This window comes from Myotis yumanensis, unplaced genomic scaffold (genome assembly GCF_028538775.1).
Source record: "Myotis yumanensis isolate MYYU_CA2020_CCGP unplaced genomic scaffold, mMyoYum1.0.hap1 SCAF_4, whole genome shotgun sequence".
NCBI lineage: Eukaryota > Metazoa > Chordata > Mammalia > Chiroptera > Vespertilionidae > Myotis > Myotis yumanensis.
Genome location: NW_027223755.1, coordinates 83,740,791 through 83,758,109, shown reverse-complemented (window position 1 = coordinate 83,758,109; position 17,319 = coordinate 83,740,791).

The window sequence follows — 17,319 nt, the reverse complement described above, 5'->3', positions numbered from 1 at the left end:
TCATTTAAAATCTAAAGCAGATCATGACACGTCTCTGCTTAAAACTCTAATAAATGAATGAAACCCAAACTCCTACATAATCTGGCCTCCACCTCCCTCTCCTAATGTTCACTTACCTGTTTCTTTCCATTTGTTCCCTCTGCTGTAGGCCTTTGGCTTCCTACTTCCTCAGGTGCCAAAGCAGATTTCTTCCTATTCCCTATTCTTGGAATACTCTTCTGCTAGATTTCTACCTTGCCAAATCCCCTGCCTCTAACATTAGTCTAAGTTCCTCTCCTCTGTCCCTCCTAAACTCCTTATCTAATTAACACCACCCTACCCTCTGCCTAATAACTAGTTACTTGCTATCCTATGACACTGCTTTGGTTTCTTCAGTATTTACAGTAGTCCACACTTATCTACAGTTTTGCTTTCAGTTACCTGTGGTCAACTATTTAATATTATTGGACAATAATATTAAATGAAAAATTTCAGAAATAAATAATTCATAAGTTTTAAATTGTGTGTGGTTCTAAGCAGTGTGATAAAAGCTCATGCTGTTCCACTCTGTCCTGCCCAGGACATGAACCATCCCTTTGTCCAGCATCTCCACACTTAGACTCTCCCTGCCTATTAGTCACTTAGTGGCGGTCTAGGTTATTAGATCAACTGTCATAATATTACTATACTTGTGTTCACATAACCCTATTTTACTTAATAATATTTTACTTAAACTTTATCATAGACATGTATGCATAGGAAAAAAACAGCATATAGGGTTTGGTACTATCCGTGGCTTTAGACATCCACTGGGAGTCTTGGAACATGTCTCCTGCAGATAAGGGGAACCACTATATATTTGTTTCTTATGTTTCTCCACCTGGACTGTGTGCTCCTAAAATCAGAAATTTTGTCTTGTTTTTGTAGATTCAATGCCTAGAATAGTGTCTATTTAATGAATAAATAAAAGAAGGAATAAAACAAGAGGGCAAAATTAGAATTTGGATTTGCTCTCAGGATCAAACTATGGACATTTGTAAACATTTGTTTCAGGGATTAGGCCTGAACCTGTGCCCAGAGTTTAAACAAAAGATAAAATCAGAGGGCTAAATAAAAGTTAGGTATTAACAGGCATTTCAAGTTACTTTAAGAAACTTGGGCCTTCTTTTTTAATTAAGATATAATTTACCTAATGTGCAATGTACAGATTTTAAGTGTTCAGTTTGATAATTGCATATCACCCATACAAGATGCATAGTATTTTCATTATGCCAGAAAGTTCCCTTGATCCCCATTCTAGTCTATTTGTTACCCCTCACTGTGCCCCTTCCCAGAGCCAATCACTTGCTGATTCCCACAGATTCTTGTTCCCTGTTACTGGACTCCACAGAAACGAAATCATGCAATACACTTTCCTGAACCTTCTAATACTCAGCACAATGATATTGAAGTTCATTCAGGTCATTGCTTGTATCAATTGTTTCTAATTGCTAAGTACTATTCCACAGTTCTGCTGTGAATGGACACTTGTCCCCCTTCTCCCTGGTTTGGAGCTATTATATGATAAATAAGGCTGCTATGAAAATTTTGGTATATGTCTTTTTTGTGGTCATATGTTTGCACTTCTCTGGGGTAATACCCGGAATGAAATTGTTGAGTCATGGCCAACAAATGTTTAACTTTTATGTAATAATCAATTTAACAGTGCCTAAAAGTGAGTCTACTATTAGCAATTCTAGTTGCTTGAAACCCAGTATGGATAAGGCCCATCCTTTTATTAAATTTTAGTCACTCTAGCATGTGTGAAGTATCTCTATATGTTTTTAATTTGCATTTCCCTGATGACTAATAAGCTGATTGGTCATTATTACGTCTTCCTTTGTAAAATATCTATTCAAGTCTTTTTCCCATCTCCTATTGGATTGGTTTTCTTTTTTGCTGATTTGCATTTTGGATTTGAGTAGTTTGTCAGATATATGTTTTGCAAATATTCTCTCCCAGTCCATAGCTTGTTGTTATTTCATGTTTTTAATGTTGTCTTTTTATGAACCTAATTTTTATATTTTAATGAACTGTTAATTTATAAATTTTTTCTATTGTGTTTTTTGTGATCTAAGAAATCTGCCTCGCTGAAGTCATAAAGATATTCTTCTACTAAGGGAACTGCAACATTCCAGGCTATATGCACAATGTGTGTGCACAAAACATTTTATAAAAGGAGTTGCATGCTGGGCTCCTCGGGGAATTTTCTTCACTGTCTGAGGCTTTGTTCAGCAATAAATACTTTCAATACCTACTTTGATTGAAGCCACAGAGGATAAGAGACAAAGAAGAGCCTCCTAGAAAGAAAAAACAGGAGGAACACATTTAGGTGTGCAGTGAGTTGACTTGTATCACCCCCAAAATATATATTCAAGTCCTAACATCTGGCACCTTAATGCAACCTTGGGTGGAAATAGGGTCTTTGCAGATGTAGTCAAGAGGAGGTCATAGTGGAGTGGTTCTCAACCTTCTGGCCCTTTAAATATAGTTCCTCATGTTGTGACCCAACCATAACATTATTTTTGTTGCTACTTCATAACTGTAATGTTCCTACTGTTATGAATTGTAATGTAAATATCTGATAAGCAGGGTGGTCTTAGGCGATCCCTGTGAAAGGGTCATTCGACCGCCAAAGGGGTCACGACCCACAGGTTGAGAACCGCTGTCATAATGGATTAGGGAAAGCCATAAATTCAATGACTGGTGTCCTTATCAGAAAAGAAGAGGACTCAGAAACACAGACACAGAAGAAGCACAGAGAGAAGGAGGTCATGTGAAGGTGAAGGGACAGATCAGAGTTATGCTACCACAAGTGAAGGGACACGGAGCAGTGCTAGAAGTCACCAGAGCTAAGAAGAGGCAAGGAAGGATTATTATTCCCCAGAGTCCTCAGAGGGGGCAAGGTCCTGTTAAATGTTGATTTTAGATTTGTCACTTCTAGGACTGTGAGAGGATAAATTTATGTTGGTGTAAGCCACTAAGTTGTTGGTAATTTATGGCAGCCCAAGGAAGTGGATACAAGGCGGTCCGTCCCAGAGAGAACAGAATTAGAGTTGAAGTTGTAGCCTCTTCTAAAATGTATACAACTTTATTTTTTTTAAACAAAGAGATCTGTTCTTTTTGAGATCTCTTTCTCTGTTCCCCAATTTTATCTGAATCTCTTTTCCTTGCCCCAATTATCTCTGTCCTGCTTAAATTGGGTTTCACTCCCAGAAATTTCCCATCAGTAAGGAGTTTTGACCAGGAAGGGGTTTAGTTTTACGAGTTGACTGGGTCCAAGCTGCTCCAGTAGCTGCAGACCTAATCAGAGGCTTCCTTCACGCACCCATGAATTGGATCCTTACAAAACTCCCTGCAGATATAGGTAATGCTCTGAGATTAGTCTGTGGTACTTCTCAATATGTAGTTGTGTTTGATACTTTGAGTTTCTCCTTTTCTTGGAGTCATCTGAAGCTTTGTCACCCTACTTCTGCTTCATTTCACAAAGACGCTTAAATTATATTAGTCTGCTGGCTGCCATTGCTTATATTTTGGGGGGTTTATGGGAGTGCTTTATCAACAAGTCTTTGATTTGGCATCCTAGCTGTTCTGTCTGTTTTAATGGGGACTCAGGAAGATTAAAACTTATATCGCCACCACCACTATCTTCTCAGAATCTATTCATGGTTTTAGGTTACCATTTTATAGAGAGTCACTCCCTCTCTCACCAACTCCAACTCCATGGGATAAGATCACTTTCCAACTCTGCTGATGTTGGGCTTGGCCAGGTACAATGTGCTTTGGCCAGTGCAACGTGAGTAAAGCCATGATCTGGCAAGTCTGAGTGTGACTTTACATTTATGACAGTTTAACAGGCATTGCATGCTTTTTGTCACTCCTTTGGAATTCATCATGAGAGCATGCCCTAAGTAGTCACTGCCTCTCTGGTTGGAATTCCAAAATGAGCCATGTGGCTCAGAGCCATCCTAGCCAATCCACAGTTTTGTGGGCATGAACACATATACCTATTGCTGCATGTCATTGAGTTTTGGGATCATTTATTATATATGTTATTGTTATAACTGTTGACTAATACACTCCCCTTAGTTTTGATGACTGATGTGTGTATTACAAAATAGAATAATGCTTGGCAAACTATAGTACCTGAACCAAACCCAGCTGGCTGTCAGGTTTCATAAGGCCCTAAAGCTAAGAATAACTTTTTACATTTTTAAAGGTTATATTTTTTAAAAAGAGAAAGATATTGTATATGGCCCACAAAGCCTAGAACATTTTCTTCTGGCCCTTTAAAGAAAATGTTTGCTTATCCTGGAAACAGAGGAAAGAGCATGAAATTCTTAGTGTGAGACCTGAGTTTTATGTGCACTGATTTAGGTTACTGTGTCTCAGATTCCCCTTATGCAAAATGAGCTGGTCAAACTACAGAACCCTTGTGATCCCTTCAGTGCCCAGATTTTACATGAAATAGGAAAGATAATTATATTTGAAATATGTTTGTTTTGATGTTCTCAGCACCCTCACATTTGTGTAAACTCTAACAATAATAATTACATAGATGAGATAGGGTTCCTGTAACAAAGACAAAATTCCCTGGAGAAGATTCAGTGTGAGCTGGGAGCTGGGAAGTGGGGTGAAGGGAAGCAAGCTGAGCCTGGAGAGAACCATGGATGCTGGATACATACCATGCATTCATTAGCACCGATCCCCGCCTAAGGGAGCTTTATGACTCAGACTACAAATTTCTCATCTATGACTAACTAGCAAAGAAAGAAAGAAAGAAAAAATATATATACCATGGTGTGTATGGATGTACATGTAACATCTGATTTGACTATAGCAGCAAGAAGTTGGTCTTTTGTGAATTGATGTGATTTCGAGACACCTAAAAAATTAAAGTATGGTTCTTCAGCAAGAGATGAATAAAATATCAGTGTTTTATTGGAATGATGTTGTGCAGCTGAAAAATTGTTGAGTTTTGGAAATGGAGAAATTACATCTTTCAGAGTGCCAGCATGCCAGAGTGTACCCTGGAAGCATGCTATTTGGCTGCACTTCAGTTCCTATTAAGCATACCTAATATTTTTCTGTCTCCCCTACTCTGCTGTTGTGACTAGGAAAGGTAGCTGGGGAAAGCACTCACTAGCAGAGTTGGTGACTTGGCTCTTGGAGTAGAGCACATCCCATGTTACCCTTGATGTGATTCCAAACATGTGATTCTATGTTCTTTCTTCCAGGAGGGGAAACTCAATCCATTTTAATTCTGTGTAAAATGTTGCATGATTGAAATGCTAATGCAGATCCTCCCCAACCAACATGTTATATGAAGAACATCTGCGTGGAATTTTTTCCCCTGCAGGTATTGAAGGGAACAAATGCTGCCTTCTCAGAGAACAAAAGTTTCTCTTTGGAGAAGGTGAATAAATATGGAGACTATTAAGGAGGCCAAGGTACGTTTTCTCTTCCTGTGCGCATAACTCAGAGTAAAATTCTTTACTCCTTTCACTGGCATTTTACATTTGTATCTGAAATAGTCAAAGTGTAATGTTCCGTATCAAATCTCTGTGCCAACTAAATTTCTAGTGTAGAAATTACTCATACTAAGACTCAATTTTTAGTCAAAGAGCTCTTTCCAACCTACTTTTCTGATCTGGTCTAGGTTCTCTTTTGCAGCTGAGTAAGACTCAGTCTCATGTTATGAGATAATAACATGTCAGAGTTACCCAATGTCCCAATTGCAAGTTGGGAAGGACGTAGTCGTTTAGAGTTTCAAAGTCCTGCGGCAACTCTTCTCTCCAGTTATTTGGTTATTTCGGGAAGGGAGGAACATAGATAACAAAAAAATCTTCAATAGCACTAGACAGGCCATTTCCTTAGTGATGTTTTGGTAACTCGTGGTGAACAAACAGAGACATCCTGGAGAGAATAAAAGGTGAGAGGAAATGTAATTTAAATCTATGTCCCACGGAGAGGATGGATGAATAAAGGCTTTGCCAAGTCCCAGTCCCTTGCACAGCCCTTCTGAGAATCGTATCATTTAGTCTGACCTCTGGTCACTCCCGTGCTGCAGTCTTCAGTGAGCTGTGTTCCCACTGTGCTTGCCACAGCCCCGCAAACAGGACTCCGAAAATACAAGAGCAAGGGACATGCCTTTGAAATTTCAGTGTGGGAAGTTTAGGACCACAGACAGAAGTTCCACTTCACAGAGTGAAGAACTCCACTCAAAGAGGTAGAACTGGGGAAATACTTATAAATGTGCCTTTTATGTTTGGCTCAGGGCACTTTGCTGAGCTGGGGGCAAATTTTAAAGCAACCGAGCTTGGCTGGGCAACTTCAATAGTTGGATCATCAATATTATGGCTGGAAGCAAGGAATGGTTTCACATTCCTGTTAGCATAATGCCGCTTAAGGTGGGCTTGTAGTAGGCAGTTAGACATGCATGAGCAGAGTAAGAACATAGGCCATGAACAGAAGGTCAGCAGGGCAGAGAGCCGAGGTGCCTAGCAATGGGCAAAGCTACAAGCCCTTGCACGACCACTCCCTTAAGCATGCCCAGAAAGCTGATGAATGTTCTATTGGGATTCCTCCCTAAGGCCTGCAATTAAAAGCCCTCAGGATAGAGGACCCCATGTGGCTCTCCCTATGGAGCACACCCCTGCTGCTCCTCCCTCTTTTGTCCCTCTTTCTCCTAAGCTCCAAGGATCCTTCTACTACCTCTGTAACTTTCTAAATAAACTTTCTCTTATAATTGGAGTTACTTGGCTCTGAATTATTTTAAGCCACACTCAAGTACTGAGGTTGCTGAACCAAGGTCGGCCTAACTTGTTACTAACGCCTGGTGCTGGTTTCCTGCCTATGACAGGCTGATTGACTTGATTCAGGGATTGTGTTAGTTTATGCGTAATATAAAACCCTTACCTACAAGAATATCTAAAACGATTAAAGAGGAAAGTAGAGATTTTGCCCTCCAGAGCTGTGAGTCCTGAGGAAGTCACACAAAGACACAGAGACAATAGATATTGTTCTCAGGGGATGAGAGAGTAGAGTTGAGAGAGCTTTGGTGGTGTGGCAAGTGGCTGGAGGCGGTGATACCAGGAGTGGTGGTAGTGAATGTCTAAAGGCACAGACAAAAGTGTGGATAGAATCATCCTTTCCAATACGATCTTGGTGGACCTTGGCTGCCCTCCCTTTATCTCTGCTAATTTCTCCAAGCCTCGTTCTCCAGCCGTCTCATAATTCTCTGAGTTTTCCAATATCTATTCGCAATTTTTATTTCTCCTTAGGTTATTTGGAGTTAGTTTCTATGCTTTGTAGTCAAGAATCCTGACTATGATGGTAGCAATTAGTGTTTAGGAATAAGAATTTGGCTATTTGTGCCAGGCAATGGCAAAGCACAGCTATCACTTGTGGTCACCTAACCTAGGACCTTTGGATGGCTAAAAGGCTGTACAATCGATCAGTGTGAAGAACCTGAGCAATTCAGTGCTTTTTGGAAGGATGACTGCTTCTAACAACAACTTGTTCCTCAAAGAGAACGTCAAGCTCAAGTCCCTAAATTCTTGGTTCAAGGACAGACTAAACAAAGACTCCATGATGGCTGGGTTAAAGAAAAATCAAAACAAAACCTTTAAACTCCGGCAGCTGTAGATTTAAGAGAGCCAAAAACTAGATACAGATTAATTCTGTGGTTGCTGTAAGTCAGTGACATTTGAATTAATAGTCTCATGAGGTTTCTTAATGAAAATTGCTCAATTCAGATTGGCAAGCCAAATACTGGAATATAAATTTATGGGAGAATTTGGAGTATCCTGAGAATATGCATACTCGGTGCCCATGCTTAATGTCTCCGACACCCAAAGAAGTCCCTTCCCCTAAGTGTGAAGAGGCTATTTATCCTCTTAGTGATCACCCTGTAATCTCTTACTCAACTTTCCTTTTCCAGAACAATCGAATCAGATCCCACGGTGCCCTAGGGTACCAATTACAATGTCAGAACTGTAAGGAGAATGACCACATGACAAAAGTATGTCAGGAATTTGCTTCTTTATAAAAATAAATGAAATTGAAGAAAATCTGTGCAAATAGATTCTAAGTAAGCTTGATCTAGAAATGTACCCTGCAATATTAGATCAATCTGAATGTGCTGACGCAACTAAACTGGATTCAATTTGTTACTTCAAAAACTAGTCATAGTTCTAGTTTTTTGTTCTTGTTTTTGTTGGTTGATTGAAATGTAGACTCAATATTTTCCCATTCTGAGTGAGGTTTAGATGTGAGAAACTACTTGATATAATGTAAAGGACTTCAGGGCATAGAAATTTTGCAGTGAGTTTATCATATGGCTTCCAACTAACTCTCTAATGATATCACAAGCAAGAGAAATCTTACTCCTAGCCTTCCACAAGGAGACCTGCAACCATTTACCAAGACAAATGTACTAGCTTTCTGGGTATTATTAAACAGTGGCTTTGAGTTAGTACTAATCCTGGGGACATAGAATGCCATTGTATCCCAGCAGCTGGAGTGAAATTTTAACCCAAGTTCACCTTGCAAATGCTCACTGGGCTCCTAAAACTTTACTGAAGGTATTTTTCCAATTCTTATGCATTGGAATAGTTATCCATACATGTTGAAATAATTATCTTTGGCAGTGAGAAGAATTGGCTAAATAGAAGTGCCTGAAGTTTCTCTTATCTAACAAAACAGCAAATCACTTAAAAATAAAAAAGAATAATGTCACTATCAATGCCATATAACAGTAAGGTTTGGCATACACCAGGGATGAATGGGGTTCATGGTGATAGATTATTATAAACTGAATCCGTTCATTCCAATTGTAGTTACTGACCCTGATGGAGTTTTCCTTGTAGACTGGCTATTGCTCTGGCAAATGTTTTATCTCTATCTCATTAAGAAGATCTGAAGCACTTTTCTTCCTCATGTTAAGGTCATTAGTATATTTTCATAATCCTACCTCAGGTTCAAATGATCTATCTGAATCTGTGCTACACAATTTATTCTTCAAATATATTAATTATCTTACCAACTGGTTTGTTACTCTGATTAATTGAGATGATGAAAAATTAAATACAAGGACAGTTTCTTCACTAAGGCCATAAAAAATTTATTGGTATGGTGTTCAAGGGTCTTAGAGATGCCTGATAGTGACTGTAGGCCAGGGAGGATGGTAGGGGAACTTGACTTCCTAATATAAAAGGGGACAATGTGATTGGGGCCATGGTTTGTTTTTCAATGGATTATTCACTTCATCTTTATCACAATGCTATGAGGTAGACTAGTCTATTAGAGTCTCTTTATAGGTGGGGAAAATAAGGCACAGAGAGTTTAAGAAACTTCCCTAAGATCACACAGCTGGTAGTGCTAGGTGTAAGCCCAGATACCTGGACTCTTGAGCCCATGCTTGTCATTCATTATACCTGCACTTTGCTTCTCAAACTGAACATGAAGATGAATTACCTGGGGATCTTGCTAAAATGGCAAATTTTGGTTTTAACATTTGTTAAAATGTAGGTCTGTGTGTGTGTGTGTGTGTGTGTGTGTGTAATTCAGATTCTGCATTTCTAACAAGCTTCTGGAAGAGGTCCATGGTGCTGGCCCATGGATCACACTTACGAGTAGAAGGGATCCAGAGGATGAACTCTAAAGTCATATTTGTAGACATGGATCCTGGTCATTCAAACCAGCTTCCAGTATCTACCAGGTATTGCCTGCCATTCCTACCCTTGTCCTATGCCACCCATCACCCAAGTGCATTGTCATTCATACATATTTCAAACGGCTCGTGTGATTGTTCCATCATGTTTTGTGCTTTTTTTGCATCCCTGCCTTTATCTTGCTCCTTCTGCTTGAGAGGACACCATTCTCAAGATGTCACTGTGATAAATGCTTTCCTGACCTTGTTCTATTCAGTGTTAGTAGTGCCTTCCTCGTTGCTCATGGAGCACCATGGACAGACTCTTGTTTTTAACACTGATCATTTTGTACTGTACTTATTTAATTGAATTTCTGCCTCTCCCACCAGATGGTAAGCTATCCAAGGGCTAATACGATGTTCTGTTTATCTACATATCTTTAGTACCCAGCAAGTGCTTGCCACATATAAGGTACTCAATAAATATTTGTAAATTGAATAAATAAAGGAAAGAATAATTGAATATATGAGTGAATGAACAGGCAAAAGATGTGAGGCCACATTTTTTAGGCTATAGCAATAATTTATACATTTTTGGATTGTATACCCCTTCTAAAAAATGAGTATATATAATATACATAAGTATTCACATATTTTATATTATTTTTGTTTTATTTATTTATTCATTTATTATTTTGTTTTATTTATTTTTCTTTTTTTGAGTAGAGAGGTAGGCTCAACTTTACAGAGCTAGGCTCAGCTCTCAATTGGTGAGTCTAGCCCCGAAGAGCCGAGTGTAGCCCCAAACATCGAGCTAACCCCAAAGAGTCGAGTCTAGCCTTAAGAGCTGAGCCTGGCCCTAAGAGCTGAAGCTAGTCCCAAAGGTATGACCCTAGTTCCAAGGAGCCAAGCTAACCCCAAAGAGCAGAGCCCACCCGCAAATGTCTGAACCTAGCCCCAAAGGGCCTAAGAGCCACGCCTAGGCCCAAGAGCCTAGCCTAGCCCAAAAGAGCTGAGCCTAGTCCAAATGGCCTAACATCTCTTATGTACATTTTTAAAACAAACACAAACAATTTAAGAAAGGGCAAACTAAAATAAATAAAATATTTATTCCAATGGAATGCCTGTGTGCCCTACGATGGGGAGTATGTACCTCATCTCAGAGACCCCTGTGCTAGAACAGTAAGTAAAGTTACTAAATTTATTAAGGGGTAGAACTCACTTTAATGGTACTCTAGTGAATATGAATCAGAAGAGATGAAAAGGGATAAAAGAAATAGATCTTTGTAAGTATAGGATTTCCAGGGCTTTTAGATTCCCCCCGAAAAAGCCAAAAATTGTACAGGGTGACCTAAAACCCAATGTGAGGAATTTCTGAGGCTTGATAGCTACTAGTAAGTGCCTTCTCCCCTGAGGACTGATGGCTGGATCAGGACACAGAAAGTGGAGGGAAGCAAGGCACCAGGGGCCCAACAAGATAATTCAAGACTCACCCGATACACTCTGGCTGAAAATTAAAACACTTTATTTAGATCAGATAATTTGAAACCTGAGATTAATAATCATCTTCTGTAGGTAGAAAGAGGCTCCTTTCTTTCATTTGACTTTGTTACTGAAATTAAGCATTTCAGCGTTAAAGACTTTTGTGCCTTTGTTGGATGAATAGTAAAACATGCTCAGGACAAGGTCCAACCCAAGAGCAGAAGCAGGAGCCCTGATGCTGCTGAGAATGAGAGGCCAGGGGGCAAGGCCCAGGCAAAGGTTCCCAATGGAAATTAATGAGGTTGATGCTCCCCAAAGTGACCTTGCTTGCTCATATGCATTCCACATGACAGAACCTAGCCATGTGCCTTGCCCCTTGGTAATCTGCTATTCTGCTTTAGTCATTCTCTTCTTCTCTCCTCCCAACCCCTCCAACCCTGGGCAGTCCACCCTCTGGGAAACACATAGTTCCTTCTGGGATTATATGTACTTAACCCTGGTAAGCAGTAGCTCCTACCACAGCGGTAATTCTCCTTGGAGTACCTGTGGGTGAGTTCTTTTTTTAAAATTAATTTTATTTTATTGTTTAAAGTATTACAAATAGTACATATGTCTCCTTTTTCCCCCCCATTGACCTCCCCCCGGCCTCCCCTACCCACGACACATGCCCTCACCCTCCCACCCCCAGTGTCTTGTGTCCATTGGTTATGCTTATATGCATGCATACAAGATACAAGTCCTTTGGTTGGTCTCTTACCCCCCCACCCCCCCACGGCCCCAACCCTCCATTGAACAGACTGTCAAACTACAGCAGGAAGGCAGGGGAGGGTTGTGGGTGAGTTCTTGATGCCTTGGAGAGTAACTATGGCCTCTATATAATGTAGACTTCATAAGAAGGAATCCAAGGTCAACATGAATGTGGGTCACTGAAAGAGGCTTCCCAGAAGTTCCCAGTGGTTGTCTCCACTCACTGCCTCCCCTATCCCACAGGCTTAGGTATCCTTAGCTCTCTCCTAAACCAGGTCAAAAGATGCTAGACCTCTGGAAGTTTAATCATACAAGCCCCTCTTGAAACCTTCCCTCATCCGAGTGGGTCCAAGGTTCAGGTGTAATTTGCACAGTCTCTCTACTCTTTCACATGCTGAACTGAAGACCTGTACTCCTGCCCTCCATGTTACCTCCCTTCTCTTCCAACTCCCAATTGATTCTTTAAAATACATCTTTTTCTCAATGAGAGTACTTGACTGTATCTTCTGAACTCTTCAAGGAGGAATTGAGTTGTAATTACTCAAAGTTAATTGTTCCAGTTAACTCTTGCTGGATTTCCCCTCTCACATTTATTTTTACATCCCTCCCCCTAATTGAGATGCCCCACTTCTGAGCTCCACAGCTCCAGAGCATACTGTGCTTCTAACAGCTGAGTGTGCTGATTAAGAGAACAAACTTGGGTTTATTCTAAAGCTTGGGCTCTAATTCTGCCCAAGCAGAATCAGAGAAACTTTAGGAAAGCTCCTCTACATCTTTTTTTTTTTTTGCTTCAGGTTGTTTTTTTTTTTAATTCATAAAATGGAGATAATAGAGAATCGAAGATGGCGGCATAGGTAAACACCAGAGACTGCTGCCGCAAACAACCACTTCAAAAATACAACTAAAAGACAGAACAGACATCAACCAGAACCACAGGAAGGCTGGCTGAGGAGAGACTCTTCAACTAGAAGGAAAAACAACAGCATTACGAGGCTCAGAGGAGGCGCAGTGTGGAAAATTTAAAGGTACGGTGGTACGCGCGCAAAGCGGGCTGGTGGCTGAGGGCGCGGTTGTCATTTTCAATCAGGAGGGAGTCTCAGACTCTGGGCTACAGATCCGGGCGAGTCTCTAGGGACCCAGACTCAAACGGGAGAAGCTGGACTGTCTGGCTACGGTCCCTCTGAGGTTTGCAGCGGTTGCTGGGACAGAGAGGCGGAGCCCCTGGGGACGGACTGAGAGCAGCCATAACTGCTCCCTCCGCCCGCCCTGTTGAGCCTGCCCTGCCCAAGCCCTGCGCAGAGCCATTTGCCGGATCGCCTCAGGCAAAGGCTAGATTAGCACCTCCCCAGAGGACAGAAGTTTTCCACACAGCTGATTCTCACAGCCAGTCGGCCTGGTGGTCAAATCCCTCTAGTATTAACTACAACAATTAAGGCTTAACTAGAACAAGACTGAGCACAAAGACCACAAGGGGGTGCACCAAGAAAGCATAAAAGATGCGGAGACAAAAAAACATGACAGAAATGGAGGATATGGAGCTAAAAATCGCAATTTTGAGGGCTTGCAATAAACTTGAGCAGAGCCTCACGAAAACTAATGAGACCCTCGATGCTATGATAAAGAAACTAGAAAGTAAGCATACATGGACTGAAATAAAGAATACTATACCCAATAGCAGACCAGAGGAGCACAAGAATCAAACCAAAGATTTGAAATGCGAAGAAGCAAAAAACACCCAACTGGAAAAGCAAAATGAAAAAAGAATCCGAAAGTGTGAAGATAGTGTAAGGAGCCTCTGGGACAGCTACAAGCGTACCAACATCAGAATAATAGGAGTGCCAGAAAATGAGAGACAGCAAGATATTGAAAACCTATTTGAAGAAATAATGGCAGAAAACTTCCCCCACCTGGTGAAAGAAATGGACTTACAGGTCCAAGAAGTGCAGAGAACCCCAAACAAAAGGAATCCAAAGAGGACCACACCAAGACACATCATAATTAAAATGCCAAGAGCAAAAGACAAAGAGAGAATCTTAAAAGCAGCAAGAGAAAGAGACTCAATTACCTACAAGGGAATACCCATACGACTGTCAGCTGATTTCTCAACAGAAACTTTGCAGGCCAGAAGGGAATGGCAAGAAATATTCAAAGTGATGAATACCAAGAACCTACAACCAAGATTACTTTATCCAGCAAAGCTATCATTCAGAATTGAAGGTCAGATAAAGAGCTTCACAGATAAGGAAAAGCTAAAGGAGTTCATCACCACTAAACCAGTATTATACGAAATGCTGAATGGTATCCTTTAAGAAGAGGAAGAAGAAAAAGGTAAAGATACAAAATGTGAACAACAAACATGCATCTATCAACAAGTGAATCTAAGAATCAAGTGAATAAATAATCTGATGTACAGAATGAACTGGTGATTATAATGAATCAGGGACATAGAAAGGGAATGGACTGACTATTCTGGGGGGGGGAGGGGAATGGAAGATGCGGGAAGAGACTGGACAAAAATCGTGCACCTATGGATGAGGACAGTGGGTGGGGAGTGAGGGCGGAGGGTGGGGCGGGAACTGGAAGGAGAGGAATTATGGGGGGGGGGACGGGGAAATAGGAACAAATGTAATCTGAACAATAAAGATTTAATTAAAAAATAAATAAAATAAAATAAATGGAGATAATAAAAATGCCTTCCTTCCAGAACCATTGTGGGAATTAAGTGAGGTGTATATTAAAAGTGCTTAGGAAAGTGCCTGATAGAGAGGAAGCACTATAGTAAATATTGGCTAATGTTATAATGCTGGACACAATGTCCTCTAGGACCTTATTTGCTATAGTGCCTCTCTGACCAGACAGTCTTCAATAGGAACTGTATCTTATGTATCTTTGCATTTCCAGCCTGTGAACAGTGGCTGGCACAGAATAGATTTTCAATAAATGCTTGCGGAATGGATCAATGAAACCACGGATTGTTTAAGGAAAGGGGTCTTAAAAGAAATTTTAATTATATAGAGTAAAATATACTCTATAAGTAAATTTTATATACTTATCTGCTCTCCTCTAATGATGCCACAATTCTGATTGGTAATCAATATTACTCATACTTATATTTCTCACATCTAGCTTATAGATCAAATAATCTCACTTTGCTTCTTAGGTGTCTGTATATACCCTCTAAGTTACAGAACATTTTAAATTGCGCTCCAGCTAGTGATTCTGAAGGCAAAATCAAAATGACCACTCTCCTTACTCCACTGTGTCCCCATATCCTAACCCTCACCTTATATTGTATTCAAAACTTCCGATTCCCAGGCTCTTACCCTGCTGAGGGATTGGGAGTCCACGGCTGTCCCATGGGTTTGGTTACCCACATTTCCCTTCCTGCTTACCCAGCTTGTATTTTTCTCTATGTTCATCACCCACGGCTGACAACATCCTCTAAATACTCTTCACACTTTGTCTTTTCATTATCACTTACAAAGAATGAGCACATTGTTCTTATAGGGAAGGAGGGGCCAGGTGAACTCTCCTATGGAAACCAGGGTAGACAGGATGCAGGAACAAGATGCAATACAGCCAGGGCAACTCTGTAAGCTGGAGCAGCAGGACCACATGTCACAGGAAGATTTATGTATTTAGTGCTTTAGAGACCATAAAAGTCTACTACAGGATGGGAAAAACCTTCAATTTATGCAGTCAATTCCAAAGAAAAAATATTTAATGCTTAGAGGGTTTTTTTTTTTAAGTTTGATGACAGTGATGTTTTGTATCAATTAACTCCAAGTTAAATTACTTATGAACAAATCTATCAAATGGGAAGGTTCATTGTTTGAGTGAAAAAGTCAGTTCATTGTAATTATCCAATTCTGCTTAAAGAACATGATTAGGTACATTTTAATAGCAGTATCCAGAGGCCTGACTAGAAGCTTATTTCTCATTAACAAAACTTCATGCTTGGCTAGCAGGCCTTGAACTGTGATCATTTGCAATAAAAACAGAACAAAACAAAACAAAACATTGCTTTTGGATCTATTAAATCATCAAGACACCAAAATCTTAATTAGACATTTAAACTAAAAGGAGTGTTTAAATAATGAGGTTTCCTTTAACTCTTCTTAAATTTTTTTACCTATAAAAACCAAGACATGCCTTTATGCCTTTTTTTTTTTTTTTTTTTTTTTTTTTTTTTTTTTTTTTTGCCTGAGTCAACACAAAAGGAATTTGGAGAGAGACCTGGGTGGGGTCATTTAACTCCATCAATCTGCCTGCTATCTGCCAAACCACTGATTGAATTCAAACAAATTGAATTGATAATTAGCACCTGGCTGTTGACTGAGCAGTTTTCATTCTGTTGATCCATCAACTGACCATAAACCCCTCTTTTTTATTCTGGTTCTCCAGTATAGTCCTCTGATTAAGGCACCCTTAAGGATGGTCCAAGTATTGCTTTATTTTTTGTTGATTTTGAGATAGAGAAACATCAATTTGTTGTTCCACTGATTTATACATTCACTGGTCTATTCTTGTATCTTCCCTGACCTGGGATTGAACCCACAACCTTGGTGTATCAGGATGATACTCTAAACAACTGAACTACTTGTCCAGGACCAATCATCATCTTAAAGACCAGAAAACTGACCTAGTAGACTGCATAAAACCATCTATTTTTTTCATACATTTAATAAATATCTTATGTCACCACAGTACTCATAGATTAAATAGCAAGTCATATCTCTTTTTAATTTTGTTCTGATAGAAGAAAGTCACACAAATATTGGGAGAAATTACAAGTTTAGATTTCTTAATATTTCAGATAGGGTTTAATGATTACACAAATCTAATAAAATCTATAGACACACATCTTTGCAAAATGTCTCCTCACTTAACTCTCATTTCTCATATCAAACCTCCTTGTCTTGTCTAATTAATGTAACTAATATTTCAGCCAGATACTTAAATAACTTGTCTCTACACTATCCATTTGGTGTATGTATGGGAAACATGCTAGTGAAGGCATAAAGTTACCTGGATTCTATGATCACAAGATAAAAAGACATGAAACTAGAGGGAGGAATGGTGACTAGCAGAATGGAGGAATGCTAAATACATTCTTGTAGAAGAGAATACCTGTGAGGACCGACAGAGAGGGAGACCTATAAAAGCAAGCCAGTTCTTTCGGATAAACCCACAAAGCCTTGGAATGTGAAGTTACCAGGTGCCTCAAGAGCACCCAGTGTGCTGGGAGAGAATCATGTTCCTCACCCCATGGGACAGGAGAACCATAATATGTGGAGAAACTGAACCAGAAAAGCTCTAGTATTGGAAGCATCTGTTACAGAGGAGGCATATGGAGAACTAAGTAATCTTCTCTTAGTAAATTCAATTATTATCTCTCAACAATCTTCAGGAGGCTAGCA